This window comes from Rhea americana, unplaced genomic scaffold (genome assembly GCF_003343005.1).
Source record: "Rhea americana isolate MKP2758 unplaced genomic scaffold, rheAme1 scaffold_334, whole genome shotgun sequence".
Lineage (NCBI taxonomy): Eukaryota > Metazoa > Chordata > Aves > Rheiformes > Rheidae > Rhea > Rhea americana.
The window spans coordinates 56733-66779 of record NW_028186462.1 but is presented as its reverse complement, the minus strand read 5'-3'; positions in this window follow the sequence as shown (position 1 = coordinate 66779).

The following is a 10047-nucleotide window of genomic DNA, read 5'->3' as shown; positions in this document are numbered from 1 at the left end:
ATGAAAGCTGTGTGTCTTGAAGATTCTTATTTTCCTTCTGAAGTCACATCTTAGTAAGGATGCTGTGCAGTCTTTTACCTCTGTGAGAATTGAGACACATTAGGTACAAGCTGCTGGACTCTCCACAGGAACGTGTGAGCATGATATAGTTACTAGATTTGTTTAGTGCCTATTGATTGACTCTTTGGAATTGCTGTTAAGTTTACAAATAGTGTTTTAAAATGGCTTTATGCAAATCAAATTCTTTAACAGTTGAGCTGTGCCCTCTAGACTTCAAAGGATACTTCTTACCTACATAAGAGCAGTCCAATCCTAAAGTAGAAGGAGAGTGCAGATGCATATAATACTTCTCACTAATGCTGCTGATCTTACACAGTACTGCTTCTATGGTGTTATGTTGTATTAATTTGCCTATGAGCTGTTACTCTGTAAGATGGACAAGGGCAGTGCTGTGCCTACCATCACTGGCTGAATCGTACTCTACGGTACGATAGATACGTACGGTACGGTATCTCATCCTGCTTGAAAGGAAGAATATCACATCTGTGAGCCTTAGAGGCTGCCAAAGGATCCTTCACCTGCATCCATGGTCTCAGCCTTGCATGGCCCTGGAGGCACTGTGCTGTGGGTTTTGCACGGTCTGTGCTTTGCCTGAGCGTTTGCCTCTTAAACTCTGTCTGACAGCTACCGTCATTGTACCAAGACCAGGAGATGGAGAAAGTATTTGAAAATTACATTGCAGCCACTGTAGACATGCAGATATGATTCCCTAACTTCGTAGTTGCCGTATCACTGCCTCTTCATTTTGAACCGCAAAACTGCTGTCTCTGTTTCAGATTCAGCTCCAAATTCAGTTCTGCCTGCTTTGGTGATGAGGCTGCTTGGAAAGAGATGGGAAGATGCAAAACCATCTGTGGTTATCAGTATCTGTGCTGCAGCCATTTTTGCTGAAATTAAAAATAAGTTCTGCTGAACACTTCATCCCAAACAAGCAGCCCTTCAGCCAGAAATGTTGTCTAAAGTGGAGAAGGTGACAGTGGTGCCACAGGAGATCTTGACATGTTTTAATGATCTAGCAAAAATAAACCCCTAAGAAGTAAACCAAGGTGAGGGCTTGGGCCATGTTGGCTCTGTGTAGGCGGGGTGGCATGGGCTCTGTGGCTGCTGGCCCAGATCTAGAGGGAACTGGGAGAGCACAACGGGGCATGGGGTGGGTGGAGCTGAGATGCTGGTTGTCTCATTTTGGCTTTAGGGCTTCAGGTCTGGGCTCTCCTGGCCCATGCTGAGGATGTGGTGCAGGAAACTGAGCATTGGCACTGTTCTCCCAGTCATGCAACGAGCAGGTGACAGACAGCCAGGTGGGTCAGTGAGGTGAAAACATCATGATGGGGACAGAACCACTGCATGTTCTACCTTTTAGGGCTGTGGGCATGTGGCTACCTTGCAGGCTGTCAGAGAGCTGGAGCATGGTAATAGGTTGGAGAAAACAGCTCCAATGCCACTGTCCCTAGTTCTGGACATGCTCCTAATGCTGGGACTTGGCCTCTTGATGGGGACTGTAGTAGTTGTTAGAAAGCAGCTCCTAAAGGGGGCTCAAAGGAGCCCCTCGTGGGTTGGAGGTGAGAGCATGTGACATTTCAGTGCTGCAGGGCTGAGAGGCAAGACTGGTTACCTGTCTCATGTACTGTTGGTGAAAGGAGGAAAATCGCTTTGCCCCATGGAGCAATCTCAGGGAATGCTTGTGTTCTGCAGAGGACTTTCTTAGGTTGGGGCAAGCATGAGGAGAGGAATACTGAGATTCTTCCTGCCAGCTGGTGGGATCATTGTGAGTGGCACTGGGAAAGGAGAATGTGCAGAGATCTGAAGAACTTCTCCTGAAGATCTAGTCCAGATGAGCTGTCCTTTCAATGTGCTACATGAACACCAAGGTGGTTGAGCCCCTGCGCCACCCACTGCAAGGGCTCCTGACGTCCTTTCTCGTGTGCATCCAGGTCCCACCCTGTGTCATGCGTACCGAGAGCACTGTCATGGGCATGCAGGCGGGTATTGCTGCGCAAAGCTCCCTGTCATTGCAGGCGTGAAATCTAGAGCTAGAGGGGAACTGCTCAGCACACCAACACCTGGCACTTGTGGTTCCCTGAGCTCCACATAAAATGCTAGGTGCTCTTGCAGCCCCTTGGGGGGATGGACCTGCTAGGAGATCAGTGCCTTCCCAAAGGAATTCAGCCTTATCTCAGCCTTAAAACTTGGAGCAGTTTGTGAGAATCCTGGTCCAGCGGTGGCCTTCCTGTACATCTCACATGGTGGATGGTGTAAGAGCCAAAGGAGAACTAGTCAGGTGGCTTTTGAATTTGCATTTTCTTTTGGGGGAGGGGGCAGGTTTAGCTCAGTTGGTTAGAGTGTGGTGCTGCTAATGCCAGGGTCGTGGGTTCAATCCCTGTACGGGGCTATGCTGAGGGTTGGACTGGATGGTCTCCAGAGGTCCCCTCCGACCTTACCATTCTATGATTCTATGAAAGCAGCTCCCATCCCTTGAGATGGGACTGTAGCAACAGTTAAGATTATGGGGTTTGTTAATATATAATTAATGATAATGATATGGATGGTGGATTATTGTAGGGTAGCTGCCTCCGTTAGCAGCATGTGCGTGAGCTCTCACGGAACCACTGGGAAGCAGTAGCGCTGTGAGAGTGGGTCTGTCTGGTCATGCCGTTCTCAGAGCGTGTGAGGGAGATGAGCAAACTCCTGCACCAATTCCTCATCCTTCGTGCGTGGATCGTCAGCTGGCCCCCAGCTTTGCAAGGACAGAGGTCTCCATGGACAGAGATAGGCTGGATTCATCCAAACCCTAAGAATGAAACAGTGTAAAAGGCAGGGATGATTTAAAAGCTCTTTGCTGACGAAGACTCACATTATCTTAGGGATGATAGGAGTCTTTCTAACTCTGCTATAGTTTAAACAACCGCAGGCTCAAACTGGGGCTTTGGTGGAAGCACTGGCCTTTTTTTGGCTGTTTTCTCAACTTTTCCTCAGCACATGCTGTTGCCCTCAGTCTGCTGTGGCTCCAGATAGCGGGCAATTTGGAGTCACATGTATCGGTGACCCCTTCAGCCGCCAGGTAAGGAGCAAGTCCTGGAGACAGCTGCTATTGTGCTGGACCCTTGTGCTCAGCAGAGACAACCTTTGTGCAGCACTGCCAGGGCCACATAGCTGGCAACAAACCTGAAAGGAGGAGGGAAAAGCAAGTCCCTTCCACAGTCCTTTCCTTTGATGGAAAAAAAGAAGCCAACAGCAGAGGGGAGAGATGGATCTCAGAGCCTTCATACAGCTCCTGGCACTAATACATTTAACTGAGGGATGCAGGGACTTTAAGAGTCAGGTGAGTGTAGCCAGCAGGAGTCATGAGGATGGAGAGCCGTTGCGTTGCGCTGTTATCAGGGGTCTGAAAGAGCAGGGCCACTGCAACTGAGGGGTTCCCCAGAGCTGACTGGGGAAAGTGAGTGCCCTGGAGCAGGGATTGTAGGGCTAAGGAGTGAAGGGCAATGCACCCTCCTGTCTGGGGGCCATGGGATGACTTGGAAGGTGGGTTCAAAGCTGCAGAGAAGCAGGATGCAACATGCCAGCAGGTGGGGGGGCACCCACGCTTTTGGATGCTGGGGCCAGTGCAGGGAGTTTCTCTACCCACAACCAGACTGGGAGTCTTGCCCTGAAACAGTTTTTCCAATGCTAAAACAATCTGGCAAATTGAACTCATATTTGGACTGAGAGGATGACAACTTTAGATGAATCAGATCTTGAGGGGATTGTGGCTGGTCCTGGTCTGTGGTTCTCCAGGATCAGGCAATACTTCCAGAGGGTGTGTGAACCTTGTGATACAGTCAAGCCCTGGGAGGCCAGAGACTTTGTAAGTCTCCCTAGTTTAAGTTTGACTGCTAAAAGACGACTCAATCAGACTTCACAGGTACATGGACCCCACTGCTTTTGCAACTGCAGACAGGAATTTGGCAAGTTTAGACTGGATCTGTCTAGCTCCGGCTTATCTGTGCTGAGTCAGGCTGCACTGGCTTCATGTGGGCTCTTCTGTCTTGCTGCTTTACCAGGCATCCTCATCTTTGCTGATTTGGCCAATGCATCAATCCCTCCAAGCTTGGTTAACAGTAGTGATTGGGTGTTGGCTAGGTGTGTTTGGGGGACTGCAAAATGGGAGTGCCAGCATCGAGGGATGCCTGTTGGTACTAGTGCTCCGTGACAAAACCCTGCTCTGCGCCCGAGTGGGATGGAGTAGTCTTTTGATCTGTGTAAGGCCGTGAGTGACAGAGTGGGTAGCGGGAGAAAATGCGTGACCTGGATTTGCAGGCGAGAAGCACCTCAATGTCCTGAAGGACCCTACGGTGCTGCCAGAGGTTGCTTCATTTGCCTTGCCTGCCTGACCTACAGCAGACATTTGGCCTTGCTTCATGGCTCCCAGCTGGATCAGGGCCTTTGCCACAGCTGGAAGAATTAGGGCTTCAAACTGTGCCAGCACAAGGTCAAGGGGGAGCCCTTTGCTGCCCATCTGGAGGGGTCCCAACCCTGCAGACCACCAGGGCAGGCCTTGCAAACTCACCCACTCTCCCCTTCAAAGCTCCGCCATGCTAGATAAGCACTTAAACATCTGCTGCAGCAATGACTCCTGTAGCATCTCTTACTGTCATCCCTCAATGTGGTGATGGGACACTTTGCCAGTGAGGTCCTTGCAGGCCTGCTCTGGTGGGGATCTGGTGTCCCAGGGTTGGCTCCACACTCTGTGCTGGAGGAGGCCAGCTGCTCAGCCCTGCTGAAGACCTGAACAGGTCCAGGTCCCATCTTCTGCCAGCCTAATATCCAGTCTGACCCTCACCATACCCTCCTCTTTCCTCCTATAGCAGCAAGTCACCAACCTGTTGTGTACTCATCTGAGTACCATGCTACTGTGCTGGGATGGGAGAGCAGCTAGTGCTTGAGAGAGACATAGCCCAGCTGGGGATGATTCAACACAGAGATTAGGGGCAGCATATCCCCCCAAAATACTCTAGGACTTGTTTCCTGCCACAGAACAGAGTCAAAAATTGGTCTTATTGGTGGAAGGATCTTGGCTGCTGAGCTGACTTATGGCTTTCCTCATCCTCAGTTGGATGCTGCTCTGGTTTTAGCTTTGTGAGTTTGTCTGAGGCTGCAGTTTGCTGCAGCTAGCCACCAAATGGATCTCTCCGGGTTGCCGTGGGGTTGGCTTGTTGGCAGTGTCCATCAGAGCCTCACTAAACATGTCCCGTTTGTTTGGCCTTGGTGGATCCAATTCTGTTTCATTTCAGCTTGCAAGTGAACAAGTCCCCTGTCTGCGCCCATAACAAGGTCTTCAAAATGGCCATGGTATCTCTCTAGAGAAGGCCGAACGCTGGGGATAAGGTTGGTCGGTTGGTCCCACCGTTGCCTACCGGCTGCGATGCCAGGGAAGGGGGTGGGAGGACTGGGACAGGTCTTTTGCTGTGGGAACTGGTGCTTGAAGAGCCAAGGTTCTTGCCTGGCTGAAGTGCGGATTCCCAGAGCAGGTCTGGACTCAGCCACAGGGATTTGCCTACGTGCATGTTCACAGGTCTGCATGGCTGTGGGCACAGGAGACCACACGGAAGGGCTATCATGCGTCCCATCCCTATGGGGGGCCTGTTCTGTGGGTGGCACTGCGCGATCTCCTCTGGCCTTGTCCTACACCAGCAGGATCAGCACTGTCCTCCTCAGGGGACACAGTGCCCTAGACCCTGGGGGATCCTGTTCTTAGTGTGCTGAGAGCCTCAGTGGCGGGAGCCCAGCGTGCGGTCCCTGCTGCCAGGCTTTCCTTTCCTCTCCTGGCTCTAATCCCTTCTCCTTGTTGTGAAGCGCAATTAGGAGCATGCAGCTCTGGAGTGGCCTCCCAGTTGCTTCTGAAAGCTCAGACTTCAAAGGCTGAGACTGCTCAGTGCTGCAACACTGGACTTGGAGAGGAAGGGCTGTAATTAGAGCTGTGCTCAGGGTGTGATCAAGGGATTGTTGGTCCTGCTGGTAAGCAGTACCCAGCTGTTATCTCCTGCACTCCAAGGAGGAGGCCTATGTTTATAACCATGTAGGCCCATTAGCAACAAAGGCTGCTCTCCTTTTGATGTGGATTGTGAGGGATCTGGAAAAGGGGAGGAAGAACCAGGTTCTCTGGGACAATGTCCTCTTTCGTTCTTCTGCCGTACTGCTTTGAAACGTGGGCTGAGCTCACTCTTCTCTGCTGTAGGGAGCTCGAGTAGAGAAAGTGCATGATGTGGCCAGCGTCCTATCCTGGAAGGGCTGAGAGCATCAGGGTTGTGGCATCTGATGTGCTATGCTCTAGGGTGTCTCACAGTGCTAGTGTGGTCCACAGTCAGGCTCTGCGAGTCTTCTGTGGTAGGAGAGGGCTTGAAAATGCTGTTCTCAGGGTCCTTTCTGCTCTCACTGGGAGCTGGGAAATTCCTGGTTATGGCCTCTGACAAGTAAATCCCCTCATTTGCCCTAATCTGACTTTGGCAGTTTATGGAAGTTACTATGTGCAAATGAATCAATTTAGTGTGCCTGGATGCCAGGTGCTCTCCTGGAACGAGGCAAGCTGGGGACCGGGCTAGTGCCAGACATGTTATGAATAGATCCCAAAGGAGAACATGGTTTATAGAATGACAGAATCGGTAAGGTTGGAAGGGACCTCTGGAGATCATCCAGTCCAACCTCCCTGCTCAAGCAGGGTCACCTAGAGCATGTTAGACTGGATTGCATCCAGGTGGGTTTTGAATATCTCCAGAGAAGGAGACTCCACAACCTCTCTGGGCAACCTCTTCCAGTGCTCTGTCACTCTCACAGGAAAGAAGTTCTTCCTTATATTCAGGTGGAACTCCCTGTGGTTCAGTTTGTGCCCATTGCCTCTTGTCCTGTCACATGGCACTACTGAAAAGAGTTTGTCCCCGTCCCCTTGACACCCTCTCTTCAGATATATATACACATTGATAAGACCACTCTCAGTCTTCTCTTCTCAAGGCTAAACAGGCCCAGTTCTCACAGCCATTCCTCATAGGGCAGATGCTCCAGCCCTCTGATCATCTTTGTAGCCCTACGCTGGACTCTCTCCAGTAGCTGCATGTCTCTCTTGTACTGGGGAGCCCAGAACTGGATGTGGTACTGAAGATGAGGCCTCAGCAGGGCTGAGAAGAGGGGCAGGATCACTTCCCTTGACCTGCTAGCCACACTCTTCCTAATGCACCCCAGGATACCATTGGCCTTCGTGGCCACAAGGGCACATTGCTGTGTCATGGTCAACTTGTCATCCAGCAGCACTCCCAGGTCCTTCTCTGCACAGCTGCTCTCCAGCAGGTCAGCACCCAGCTTGCACTGGTGCCTGGGTCCAGGTCTCTGCACTTGCCCTTGTTGAACCTCAGGAGGTTCCTCTCCGCCCAGCTCTCCAGCCTGTCCATGTCTCTCTGAATGGCAGCACAGCCCTCAGGTGTATCAGCCACTCCTCCCAGCTTGGTATTATCTGCAAACTTGCTGAGGAGGCACTCTGTCCCTTTGTCCAGGTCATCGATGAAGAAGATGAACAGGATGGGACCCAGTACGGAGCCCTGGGGAATTCCACTACCCACAGGCTTCCAACTAGACTGCACGCCACTGATGACAACCCTCTGAGCGTTGCCATTCAGCCAGTTCTCAATCCACCTCACTGTCCACACTCATCTATCGCACACTTCCTGAGCTTCTCTAGGAGGATGTTATGGGAGACAGTGTCAAAAGCCTTGCTGAAGTCAAGGTACGCAACGTCCACTGCTCTCCCCTCATCTACCCAGCCAGTCATTCCATCCTAGAAGGCAATCAGCTTGGTTAAGCAGGCTTTCCCCTTGGTGAATCCATGCTGACTACTCCTGATCACCTTCTTTCCCTCCATATGTCTGGAGATGACATCCAGAATGAGCTGTTCCATCCCTTTTCTAGGGATGGAGGTGAGGCTGACAGGTCTATAGTTGCCTGGGTCCTCCTTCTTGCCCTTTTTGAAGACCGGACTGACATTGGCTTTCTTCCAGTCCTCAGGCACCTCTTGCATTCTCCAGGACCTTTCAAAGATGATGGAGAGCAGCCTGGCAACAACATCCGCCAGCTCTCTCAGTACCCATGGGTGTATCCCATCTGGGCCCATGGGTTTGTGAATGTCAAGCTTGCCCAGAACATCTCTAATCCTCCCCTCCTCAACCAAAGGGAAGTCTTCCTTTCCCCAAACTTTCTCCCTTGCCTCCAGGCTCTGGGGTTCTTGAGGGCTGCCGTTAGCAGTGAAGACTGAAGCCAAGGCAGCACTCGGTAACTCTGCCTTCTCCGGAGCCCTTGTCACTAGGGCCCCCGCCCCATTCAGTAGTGGGCCCACATTTTCCCCAGTCCTCCTCTTGCTACTGATGTATTTGAAGAAGCCCTCCCTGTTGTCCTTGACATTCTTTGCCAGACTCAATTCCAAAAGGGCCTTAGCCTTCCTCGCCGCATCTCTACATACTCTGACTGCATTCCTATAATTCTCCCAAGTAGCCTGTCCCCTCTTCCACATTCTGTGTATTTTCTTCTTCTGTCTGAGTTTGGCCAGGAGCTCCTTGCTCATCCAGGCAGGACTCCTGCCTTCTTTGCTGGACTTCTTTCTTCTTGGAATGCACCACTCTTGAGCTTGGAGGAAGTGATGTTTGAATACTAGCTGGCTCTCTTGGGCCTCCCTTCCTTCTAGGGCCTTAACCCATGAGATTCCTCCAAGTAGGTCTCTGAAGAGCCCGAAGTCTGCTCTCCTGAAGTCCAAGGTTGCAATCCTGCTTGTTGCCTTCTTTCATGCAGGATCCTGAACTCCACCATCTCATGGGCACTGCAGCTAAGGCTGCCCCCAACCTTCACATCTCCATCCAGTCTTTCACTTTTGGTTAGGACAAGGTCCAGCGGAACTTGGTTTAGGTGCTGACTGGATTCCCTGCTCTGTGTCTGAGAATCTCGTGGAGATATTCAAAACCTGCCTGCCTGGATGCGATCCTGTCTAATGTGCCTTAGGGGGCCCTGCTGGAGCAGGGGAGTTGGACTAGATGATCTCCAGAGGGGACTTCCAACCTCAACCATTCTGTGATTCTGTGAATATTGGATGGTGCTTGGGGTCAGGCGAGATCCCATCAGGACAGAAGCTGCCTTTGGTGCGTTGAATAACCCTGCTGAGAAAGCCCTTTCCCTCTCTGTCCGTGCTGGAAGAAACCAGGCTCCAAAACTGGGTGGTAGATGCTTTGGGACAGAGGCTGTGTCTCCGCTTGAGTTTGTACAGCTCCTAGCGCAGTGGGGCCTCTGTCCCGTAACCAGAATCTCTGGGCAGCAACAATGCGCTAGAGGAACTGGCCCTAAGAAAGCCTTGAAAAACAATAGCAATTGTTCTCTTTCGTTATTCCCATCTCTCCTCAGATGTCGGAGAATAGGCAGCTGCACCCTGGCTGCTTGCGGGTGGGCAGAGCAAACGCGGCAGCGTGTGCTCCTGACCTGGCGCCCGGGGCTCAGCACCAGAGCCCAAGGCAGAGACGGCTTGGTTGTGGGGAGCTGACCTGCCTGCAGCCCGTTCTCCCACTCGCTGCAGTTTCTGCAGTGGTCCCAGCTGTGCCAGCTGCTCTGGTTAGTGGTGCGAATGACTGCCGTGTGTTTATGGGTGCCTGCTCAAGACTTCTATGGGACGGGGCAGGAACCGGGCCCTCTAGCTCTCTGTTTCCTGTGGATGTGTGCACTGACCTGTGAGTCAAACCAAAGAGTTTCTCATAACAAGCAACCTTTTTGCAAAAAAAGAGGCTTATTAAAATGTGTAATGCCTCAGCACCAGACTGTAGACGTGGCAAAGCTGTTTCCAAAGCCTGAGCTGACAAAGCCTGAATCATTATTAATATCATAATAAAAGCTCTGTGTTGTTATGTGGGCAGGGAATAAATTGACCTGTGATTCCCTTTGTAATGGGGCATTGTCTGGCCCTGTGGCGGAATTTCTTATAGCTACAGA